Here is a 10,083-nt window from a genome sequence, read left to right as displayed (position 1 = left end):
TCTCTTCAGAGAAGAAATCCAGGGGCCTATTGCTTGTCTACAGATTAATTTTTCTCGGGTTTCCCTTGTTGCTTAACTGCCTCATCAAACATAGGTATATTGTAAGCTGTAGTTTATTTTCCAGTAAGCATGTAAGTCAGTGTAAGTGATCGGACACATCTAGATACAGATAAGCACTTCATATTCTTCCTATACATCCTACACACAACTGCAAGAGAATAGATATTAGAAACCAACAAGATTTCCAAATCCTGCACTACATTTTTATATAACCAAAGTTAAACATGCATTTTCAAATGGAGTCAGCTAAGAAAATTTAACAGAGGATGAGCACAGGTGCATTATATTGTCCATTTACTTTTTAAGCAATGAACAGCACGAGAATAGTACTTTTTCCAGTACTAGAGTTACAGGGCCATGTTGTCTGTAGGTGTAACTCCAGTTCTCATAAAATTTGGCTTGTTGTCAATAACCGAGGAGCATTGAGTAAGTATTTTTCCTGTGGCTGAATATAAGATTACCTAAGAAGCGCTAGTCTCTCCACCCATTGTTGTAATTACTGTGTTAGTAAGATATTTAGACTTTGCCATGCTGTTGAAAACTAGGTGCACAGCTGTCTGGAAATTGCACTGAGGTTGTACGTGTAGATTTCCAGACAGATTTCCTCCTGATGTATTTGCCAACATTCTTGCTGTCCGCTCATCCTCTGTATTCTTATTTCTGACCGTTCTTGGAAAAGTCACTTTTTTTGTAATATCCTCCTGAGAGTTCTTTAGAGATGTTGGTGCTACATTTTCAATTGATAGTCCTGCCCTGAAGCTCACCTGACACTTCCTATTGTAAGGCAGCATTGTTTTTCAGTTACCATACCCTAAGGATTTGGCTACAACTTCCATGCTAGCTCTCTGACTCTTTCTGGGGGGGGGGGGGGAAACAAACAAACAGAAAACAAAAAAACCAACAACAACAAAAAAACACCCCCAAAAAAACCCCCAACACCATTACTTTTAGTATTTTCAGAAACCAACTGGAGAAATGTACTGGCTTACAGTAAATTATTGAGGGCTTTTCTTTGGAATACTCCAGCGTTTCAGGCTTTGCAACAAGCACTTGCAGTTTACTGGTAAGGTACCCTTCACATCAAGTACAAAGATATGTTTGTGATCCCCTGAAAATAAGTCCAAGTTGGCTCAGTTGTATGCTTTTGAAAAAAATGTTTGTATGTGGTCACCGCTAGGTTTTAAAAGCTAAATTATCTGAAGCCTGTTCTCATTGAGAGAGTTAATCCTCTTGTAGCTCCTGTGTGGGGCCAGTCTGTGTGTGTGTGTGTAATTGTCGTAGGTAAATGAGTATGATGAAAGCCATGGGTCAGCAGGATGGCTCATGTAATTGTTGCTCCAGCTGCTTTTTACTGGTTGAGCTGTTGCCCAGATCAAAAAGCAGGAACTGTCTTTCCCATACGCTCAGTTGGCACATAAGTGAATGGAAACATCCTATCTGAATGAAAGCAGAAGAAAAATCAAGGGGGAAAGTAGTTCATGATTATGTAATGGGTGGTACAGGAATGTTCAAGAGGATCAAAGTAAGATTTTTGGGAAAAAACTTCCAATTTTAAGTTTATTTACTAGCTATTGGAAAGCTTGGCTTTGGAACACTGGTAATGGTGTTTTCTGTGATCAACAGTTAAACTGCCGAAGTTGAGTTGTCAGTGGCAGTGGGTAGCTGTGATCAAGAGCTGATGGACTGTATAAATCTGTCCTCAGTAGTCTTTAGACAAAAAACTTGCCTCTCCCATATATTAGTCATACTGTTATAGCTATGGCCATTGGTAGTTCAAATGTTGGGGGTTTTATTAATGCAGAGTGGCTTTTCGACATTTCTGTGGGTTGGATGAAACTGGTGAACTGGAGTCCATGACTGTCACCCTTAGTTTACAAAGATCTTAAAAAAAAAAAAAAAAAAAAAAAAAAAGAAAAGAAAGAGTTAATTCTGTTATAAATCCAGGTGCTGCAACACAAAGGGGCTCCACCCAAAACAAAGGTCCACTCAAGGCCAGAGAAGAACACGTGGCTCAAAGAAACAGTGTACAGAGCTTTGATTAAGTATTGGGGGAGCAAAGAGGAGGTGTCAAACACCGAGGAGATACTGTCCTTTGCTCTTCCTGGAAAGCAGGACTTTGTACAGCCATTGGGAATGTGCAGGAGTATCCTATCCTGAGTATTCAGTACTGTATTAGAAAGGATTCTTGATTCCAACGTTACATTATCATTGCTAATCATCCAGGTCAAAAGATGCTAACAAAGTGTGTTTCTAACAGTTCCCAACCAAGTGGAGAACTGGTCCTGTAATCCAGTGTTTTAGTTACTCATGGTGCTGTTTTTGTGGTGGAGTCTGGTTAATAAAGATTTCATGTTTCTTAACAGGGTACGGGGTCAGACCCTAGCGCTCTTCTCTGTTCATCTCCAATATGGCTGCATCTCAGTGACAGATAGTTGCTAGGCTGCTTGTAATATGTTTTAAAAACTTAAAATCTTCAGGAGGAAATATGCCATATGAAGTCCTAATTATTTATTTCCATGCATATCATTTTCCCTTGCCTTTTCATAGCAGCTATAATTCACACAACTTTTTAAAAATAATCAATCTAAATATAATTTTACTATATTTTTACTACTTTTTATCTAATCATGTGCCTTTGGTACTACAGTTTCATACTTTTGAGTATTTCCATTCCTCGGCGTTCCCCAAAAGAAAACACAAGACTTGGGCCAAGTGCACTTTCCTGATCTAGAAGTGTGTACATGCTAGAGCTGAAATGGAAATACAGCCCTCTGCTGTAACTGCTCATCCCCTGGAAAATCGCGCTGTTGCTCGGCGGATATCAATAGCAATCAATAAGCAGCCTATCCAGCCAAATCTATGCACTGAAGGATGATCATATTTTAAATACTTTATTAAATGCTGAATCACTAGTGATCTTTATAAGAGGAAGAAAGGAGTTTGAGAGAAGGGAAGGCATAAATTCTTGCCAAGATTTCTTAGTACAGTCTAGTATGCCTCCCTTGCTACTCCCCAGAGCGTGTCCCTCTGAGGCACATCACTTCTATAGGGAAGAGTGCAAGGCAGAAAGCCAAAAAATCTGAAAGATCCCATTATACTGTACTTCCAAAACCTAATCCAAAACAGTTTAAAAGCAGCCTTTGTCAGGTGCCAAACAGAGAAACTTTAATATTGAATAAATTGACAAAAGAGTCGTCTTTATTAGTACTTGCATCAAAAAAAGTCTCACCCTAATGTTATGGCAAGTGAACATTACCCAACAGGCTGTACCACCTTCCAGCCGTAAAGGTCCATTTGTTGGCAAGGGTGCAACCCCTTGCTGATCTGTTGGTTGGGCTGTGTTGGCTCAGCGTAAGGACAAGATGGGGACTGGAATGAGAGGCAGAGAGGAGGCAGGCACTGCCTTCTGCATCAGCGTGGCCACTAAATATCTGTTGGGGTTTCTGTTACGTGAATACATTTTTAATGCAGCAACATAAAAATTAACTCATTAAGCGTCAGTACATTTAAATTACAATAAAAGCAGACATACAGTATCAACAATATAGTACCTTCTAAAAGTTTCCAACAGTCATTTTTATCCCCACAAGTTACTATCTCCATCTGCATTATTTGTGGGATTTTCTTAACCCTTTCCTGGCCTCTCATGTAATTCCCTTAAGCGTTATTTTTGTTGTTACTACTGATACTACTTTTCTTACTATATATTACCTCATGTGTTTCTGTTAAGTATTTTGACAGTAGATTATAAACTGAACTAAGGGTGAATTTATTAGATCATATCTGAGACAGCACTTCATAAATTGTCAATCACATACTTTTTTTTTTTTTTTTTTTTTTTTGAGATAGTTCTCCCTTCCCCTCTGTTTAGGTCTCCTCCAGACGTTACATGAGAGGGGAAGAGGAAAGGTGCTTTTTTGGCTTGAAGTTCCCAGTTTGGAGGGGGAAAGTACAAAGCATGCCGACTCTGGATGGCGTGTCTGCCAGGAAAGCTCACTTACTCCAGTCAGGAGGCCTACTGCCTGAGTCTGCCTCGCTTCACAAGTAGGATGAGCTGGTTTGTGTCTTTGTTGTGGAAGAAAGTATACAACAGACAGAATTTCACACTTGCTGTCTTTGTGGCAAGCAATATCTGGCTTTGTTCCTAGCAAATGGGCAGCTCGAACTGCTGTGTCCTCAATCATATTAGGAACGGGAAGCTGTGAGAAAGCTGCATTCTTCTTTTTGGCAAGAAAATCTTTGGCCGTTACCAGCTTTTAGTTTTTACTGGGGAAATGGCTGTCAGACCAGCCTTGAGGAACCGATGCCCTGTGGAAAACGTGGCTTTTTGTTTCAGGTTTTGTTTCTAAGCGCTCTTAACAGCTGAGAAAGTTGAAATTCGTGTAGAAAGGTGGGGGAGCAGGGCTGCGAGTGGGCTGGAAGCCAGCCCCGCTATCGGCCACGCCGAGCTGGGCCGGCAGCCCTGCCCCGGGCAGATAGGTGCCGGCCGGCCCCGCGCTGGCCTCCGCTGCAGTCGGGACTGCCCTCTGCCCCACGCCCCCTCAGCGCCCCGCCATCACACCGGGGGCTGGGCCCGGCCGAGGGCAGGCGGCGGCAGCTCGGTCTGCCCCGGGGAGAAGCCGGGGGCGGCAGGGGCTTGTTCCGCTCCCGCCAGGGAAGGCGGCTCCCGAGGGCGGGAGAAGCCCGCGGGGTGAAGGACGCGGCGGCGGCACGCCGCTCCGCGCTGCCCGCCCGCCGGCGGAGGGCCTCGCCCGGCCGGCGGCAGAGCGGCCCGGCCGCGCGCCGCCGCCATCTTGCGGCTGATCCCTCCCCCCCGCCGCCGTCCGCCGCAGCCCCGCGCCCCTGCCCGCCCGCGGGCCCTGCACGGCGTGGCCGGGCGGCGGCCCGGACCTGGCCTGCGGCGGCGGGGGCGGCCCCCAGGGCGGAGGCCCCGCCGGGTGCTGAGCAGGCTGCGGCCGCTGGCGGGGCGGGCCGGGGCGGGCCAGGCCGAGCCAGCCCACCCTTTCTGGGGCCCGGTACCGGCGGCCTCGGCCTAGAGAGGTTCTCACCTTGGCTGAGTACAAACCCTCTATACGTACCCTTGTGCGGAGGCGCCTACCAAAAAAGCTAAGTAAGTAATCTGCCCGCTCCTTCCCCCGACTTGTCTTTATTTTCTGATGACACAGCTGTCACGCAGGACAGGGCTGGTATTTTTCTCTCGCGCGCCTGTTTCTGAGTGACAATGCTGTGTGCTCGCGGCTGAGGTGACAGCGGAGAGCAGCGCAGTGATGGGCAAGAAAGGGGCAGGCAGGAGGCGTTTGTTTTGTCGTGGCTTTCTCCCTGTAATTCGAAGGATATTTCATCCCTATTGGGCAAGTGGGGTGCTTTTTAAGGGGTGCTGACAATAAAATATAACCTGTCTTTTGAAAAATGCTTTGTTTTGTGCTTCAAAAGTACATACCTATCTGTTGACAGGCCCTAAGGTGAGCCTAATTGAAAATTAAGGCGAGGTGTGTTTTCCTTTTCTTTTTCTGACTTGCCATTTTTGTATTGGCAACTGTTGCTTCGTTTGGTCTTGTCTGAACACCCACACTGACAAATTTTTACATAGCTGTAAGTGCTGCTGTTATGAGCTCTGCCCGCATGTGCTCAGGGCAGGCCTGGGCTTTGCCCAGCTTCCCCTGCCTCTGCGCTGTCCAGGTGCTTTCTTGTAGTGACAGAACAGGAAAAAAAAAAGAAAAAGGAAATGTGGTTTTGAAAAACAACTGCTTAGAGAGGCTTAAGGTCTGATATTTCTTGTGGCATTGCCCAGATTTCAAGCTAGGGGTCTCCCACTTCTTGAGTTAATTGCTGTTAGAATGTTGTCCTCTCTCTGCTTAGCCCAGTGAAGAGAAAAATAAAAATTGCGGTTAACTTGCAAGAATAGGAACTGCGGTAATCACTTCTTCTCACTTCATTTTATCATTGTAACTCTCTAAAATTGCTTCCTGTTTGACTTACTGTACAAACTTTTACATGAAAACGCGTATGGTGTATTCTTATCTGAGCTGAGGATAAGGTGCTGTAGCTGCCACAAGTAGTAACTCTTACTGCCCTGATTCCACTTTCAGCCTTCTAAGTAAAATAATGTGTCATCCTTCAGATGTTTCTGCATTGCATTAAAGTAGTAAATGAGGTCATGTTGTGGGATATAATTTACAAACAATGTGCACAGCCTTGCCAGTGTCACCAGGACTGTCCTGAGAGTGATTATCCACTGAAAGCTTGAGAGTGAGAGACCAGAGAGGATTCACATTGAGCTCGTCTCTTCTATTCTGTCATATTGTCTTTGACTTTCATTAAAAAAGATGAAAGGGATTTTCCTGCTGGAAAAAGAGGCAACTGCTCTATTTCAGTACTCAGAGAAGAACCTGATGTTGCTTAAATCACAGCTGCTGGAGAATTGAGTTTCTGGTCTGGTAAGTTTTAACACTTTACAAATATTGACAACCTACAAGAGAAGTGGGCAAATATCAGTGCTCCAGTTTGTTTCAAGGGATTTGTAAACAGCAGTTGTTCCTTGCTCTTTGTCTAATGTTGGTCTTCATACCAGGCTTCCTCTTGGGCTAGCTGTACTGTCCTTCCTTACAAATGGAAACTGACAGTCTGGCTGCAAGCAGCTATGCTTGACACAATCGTCAGCAGATAAAACAGTGTTATTCCTAAAAGCTTTGTCTTTATTGGCCTGCAGTTCCCAACAATGCAGCTGCGGCTGAGTTTTGAAGGATTCAATCTCAATCCTCAGTCCCTGAAGGGACTATGTCCTATGGAGTCAAAGCTAAGTGCTTTCCTTTGGAGCGGTTATATTTCCTTATTTTAGTGTCATTTCAGTAGCTGATTTGTTACATCTACTGTAAGAAGAGATGAGTTTCCGCGTAGAATATGTAAGATTTTGGTTTTGCATCAGATCAGTATCTTTGATTTCATTAAGAACTGTGAATCGAAGACATTTTTGCTCCTGTGAGATGTTAGTGTGAGTGAAGCCCCAGGTGTGATAAGGCTGAATGTTAAATGTGAGATTAGTCATTACATAATCTCATAACAGTAACGTAAATGCATGTATCCTATAGAGCAAAAGGGACTGAGAGATGTATTCACTGTGTTAAGCAGCATGCTGTGCAAGAGCTTGCACTTCTGGAAAATACCTACTGCTATGCAATAGGTAATCTGTGTTAAATGTGAATGTTTTGGGATGTGTGCATCCCTGGAGCTGAAGAGATGATCCACACTCAAAGCCACCTGAGGAGTGCCAGTAGCAGCTTTTACTGTGATGTAGTTTCTCTCTTTGAAACTCAGGTGGTTCACCAAAATCAGACCAGACTGACTTTACAGTGTCCCTTGTAATGAAGTTTAAGGTGAAGATAGCCTAAAGGAAGGCTGCAGGAGTATTTGTGGCACTTTACAAAAGATGACTGAAGGATGTGTGGGTGTATATCCATGTTGGTTTTGATCTAGTAAGGAAGATACAGGATTTCGCACATGCTACTGACTGCTACAACTAAAGAGTCAGTCTTCTGCATATTTATTTAACTCCTGAATTATAAACTGGGGACAAGGGCATTTCTGTATTTTGTAGTGATTTTATGAGGAGAAATAATTTTACTACAGAGGGAAGAGAAGTGTTTAATTTAGGCATAATTTTGGTTTAAAAGTATGGGCTTGTGTACCTATTATGATAGACTTGCCAGTGCAGGCTTAGTCTGTGCAAGCAAAAAGCCTGGATAGCTTAAACCACTCTTCAGGAGAGAAAGAGAGGAAGGAGATGTTATAGTGATACAGTCCTTCCCACTATATAACTCTATGTAGAGTATAGCTTTTGTGAGTAAGAATATCAGAAAATAAATTTTGTCATTAGTATTGACATGGTAAAAAAGATACAGCCTTGGATAGGAAGGTACAGGGGATGAGAAGAAATGGTAGAACCTAGGGATAGATACAGCCAGAATAGATTTCCGCTACAGAACAAATGTTGCGTTTGGTTTAAAAAGCTTCATGTTTATCTTATTGCTGAAAAAAAAAATATACTTCAGCAGAGCACTGAGTAGGTTGAACATGTTGCATTGCCAAGAGCCTTACCTGTCTGCAGTGCTGCAAGCTTGAAAAATTTGAGGTGGAGCTATGCCAGAAACCTGCTTTTCACCTTGCAGCTAGTGTAGAATGTAGCTGGCTTCTTTCAAGAATTCAATGTTGGAAATGTCTCTGATCCTCTTTTGGGCATTTTGCAAATCCCAACAACTTCCTTAAGGTTTGCTGCTGGAAGAAATGGTTTATTGTCTGCTTTATTTATTGCAAGTTTTTCCATCGTTCTGTAGTAGATAATGCTTTGAGCTCCTTGTTCAAATACATCTAGGTGATCATATCATCTATAACATAAGAAAAATACGTTTAAAATAAGTCCTACTGGAGTGAGTCTCATTTTACTTGGGAGAAGAGAGAGCCAAAGCTACTTGACAGATTTGGGTGATGCAGCTGCTCAGTCCAGATAAATTGTAACACCAGCATTGTAGGAGTGCTTACTAAAAGCCTCAGGCATAAATAAATGTCATGAGTCAAAGAGTTTATGCTACATGTGAATAAGTGTATGCTGGATGCAAGGATGTGAAATAGAGCATACAAGTTCTCACCCTTGTTCTGACTTGGTTTACTTGCTTATTTACCTGAGTGTTAGGAGTTCTCGATTCCCTACGGATAGGATACAAAGAGGATAGGAAGATTCTTAAACCAATTGATTTGCACAGGTGTGCTGTACAAAGCACTGGTTTGGGAATTGAAAATCTCAGCTTTGCCACTGATATGTTAAATGGCTTAAGGCAAATCAGGTTGGTCTTGACTTAGTTTCTGTCTCTAGAAAGTGGGTAAGTTGCCTTGATTTCCTTTAAATCCAGAGTACTTTAGGATTTACTCATGTCAAAATTTTATGTATAGAGTTAGCTAATGGGCTGCACATATTTTGGAGCTGTATTACCAAAGCTGTGTTTGTTTGGCAAGACCTTGCTGTTGACCAATTAATATTTGTGTTTGATGTCCACTCTATTCTCTGATTTGCAGACTTTACATGTCTACTTGCAGATAGAACCTGCTATGTTATAGTCAGCCCTTTCAAAGGGCATCACTGGTAACAAGCGAAGATCAGGAGTCACAGGATGTATCTGTTAGACATAAATACTTAATCAAATGTATACTGTTACGGGCCTGAAGAATTGTATGTAGGAATATGGGTAAGCAGTTGCATAATGAATTAGATCATTGGCCACTGTGTCATATGTCGATCCCTTGCTAACTGGAAAGTGCATCATTAGCATGTGATACTGAAACATTGGGAGAGGTCAAAGTTGCACAAAGCAAGGTACAGGCTTGAAGGGTGATCTGATGATTTGATCTCTAAATCTTTCTTGAAGGTAGAGAGGGCCCTGCCAAGTGTTTTTGTGCCAGAGTGGACAAGCTATGATTCTTGGTCAAATTTATCTTCCTTGCCTGGTGCTCAGTTCTTATAAAGGCTGTTCTTCTTGTTATTCTGTAATAGATTAAGAAGGTATAAATTTATACTGTAAAAGAATATGAAAGCAAGGGGATTTTGATGTGTGTAGAATGAGTCTGTAGAAGAATGTACAAAAAAAGAACTGATACTGATAGACTATGAAGATTTTCCTTTCAACAGTTATCAATGAATGCGAGTTCAGTAGGTTTGCATTTCCCACAAAATTAGAGGATTTTGTAACCTTTGTGGCTTGCCTTTAGCAAAATAGTTACATGGCACAGCATAACTGAGGAACATCTTTTTTGGGAGAATAAGAGGACAGTTTCAGGCTCATTTGACTTGAATTGACAGCAGGATATTCACAAAAGAGATCTTGGAGACAGGCTGAAATAATAGTTTTAACAGATGCTAAGTGTGGATTAGAAAGAGAGATCTGTGAGTCATCTGTTTATAATTGAATAAGTGCTTATGAAAATACACAGGCAGAGCACGTAGGGAGACAATAGCAGAATAAGGAAGGAGCCCTA

General features: G+C 42.7%; 1 protein-coding gene across 4 annotated transcripts in view; it reads left to right on the top strand.

The window, feature by feature from the left end:
• Positions 1-4,913: 4,913 nt before the first annotated feature.
• The window catches only part of GPR155 (G protein-coupled receptor 155), a 29,947-nt gene continuing 24,777 nt past the window's right edge, over positions 4,914-10,083 (top strand). Inside the window, exons 1-3 of one of the 4 annotated variants that reach the window (XM_037397499.1) lie at positions 4,916-5,170; positions 6,387-6,497; positions 8,429-8,560. The gene's annotated coding sequence lies outside the window, so the exon portion shown is untranslated. Of the gene's footprint in view, positions 5,171-6,386; positions 6,498-8,428; positions 8,561-10,083 lie in introns of all 4 variants that reach the window. The other 3 variants (XM_037397498.1, XM_037397500.1, XM_037397496.1) reach the window with 3 other exon arrangements.

Source organism: Falco rusticolus, chromosome 8, assembly GCF_015220075.1.
Source record: "Falco rusticolus isolate bFalRus1 chromosome 8, bFalRus1.pri, whole genome shotgun sequence".
NCBI classification, from domain to species: domain Eukaryota; kingdom Metazoa; phylum Chordata; class Aves; order Falconiformes; family Falconidae; genus Falco; species Falco rusticolus.
Note: the sequence above shows the minus strand (reverse complement) of the source record. Positions and strands in the feature narration are given on the sequence as shown.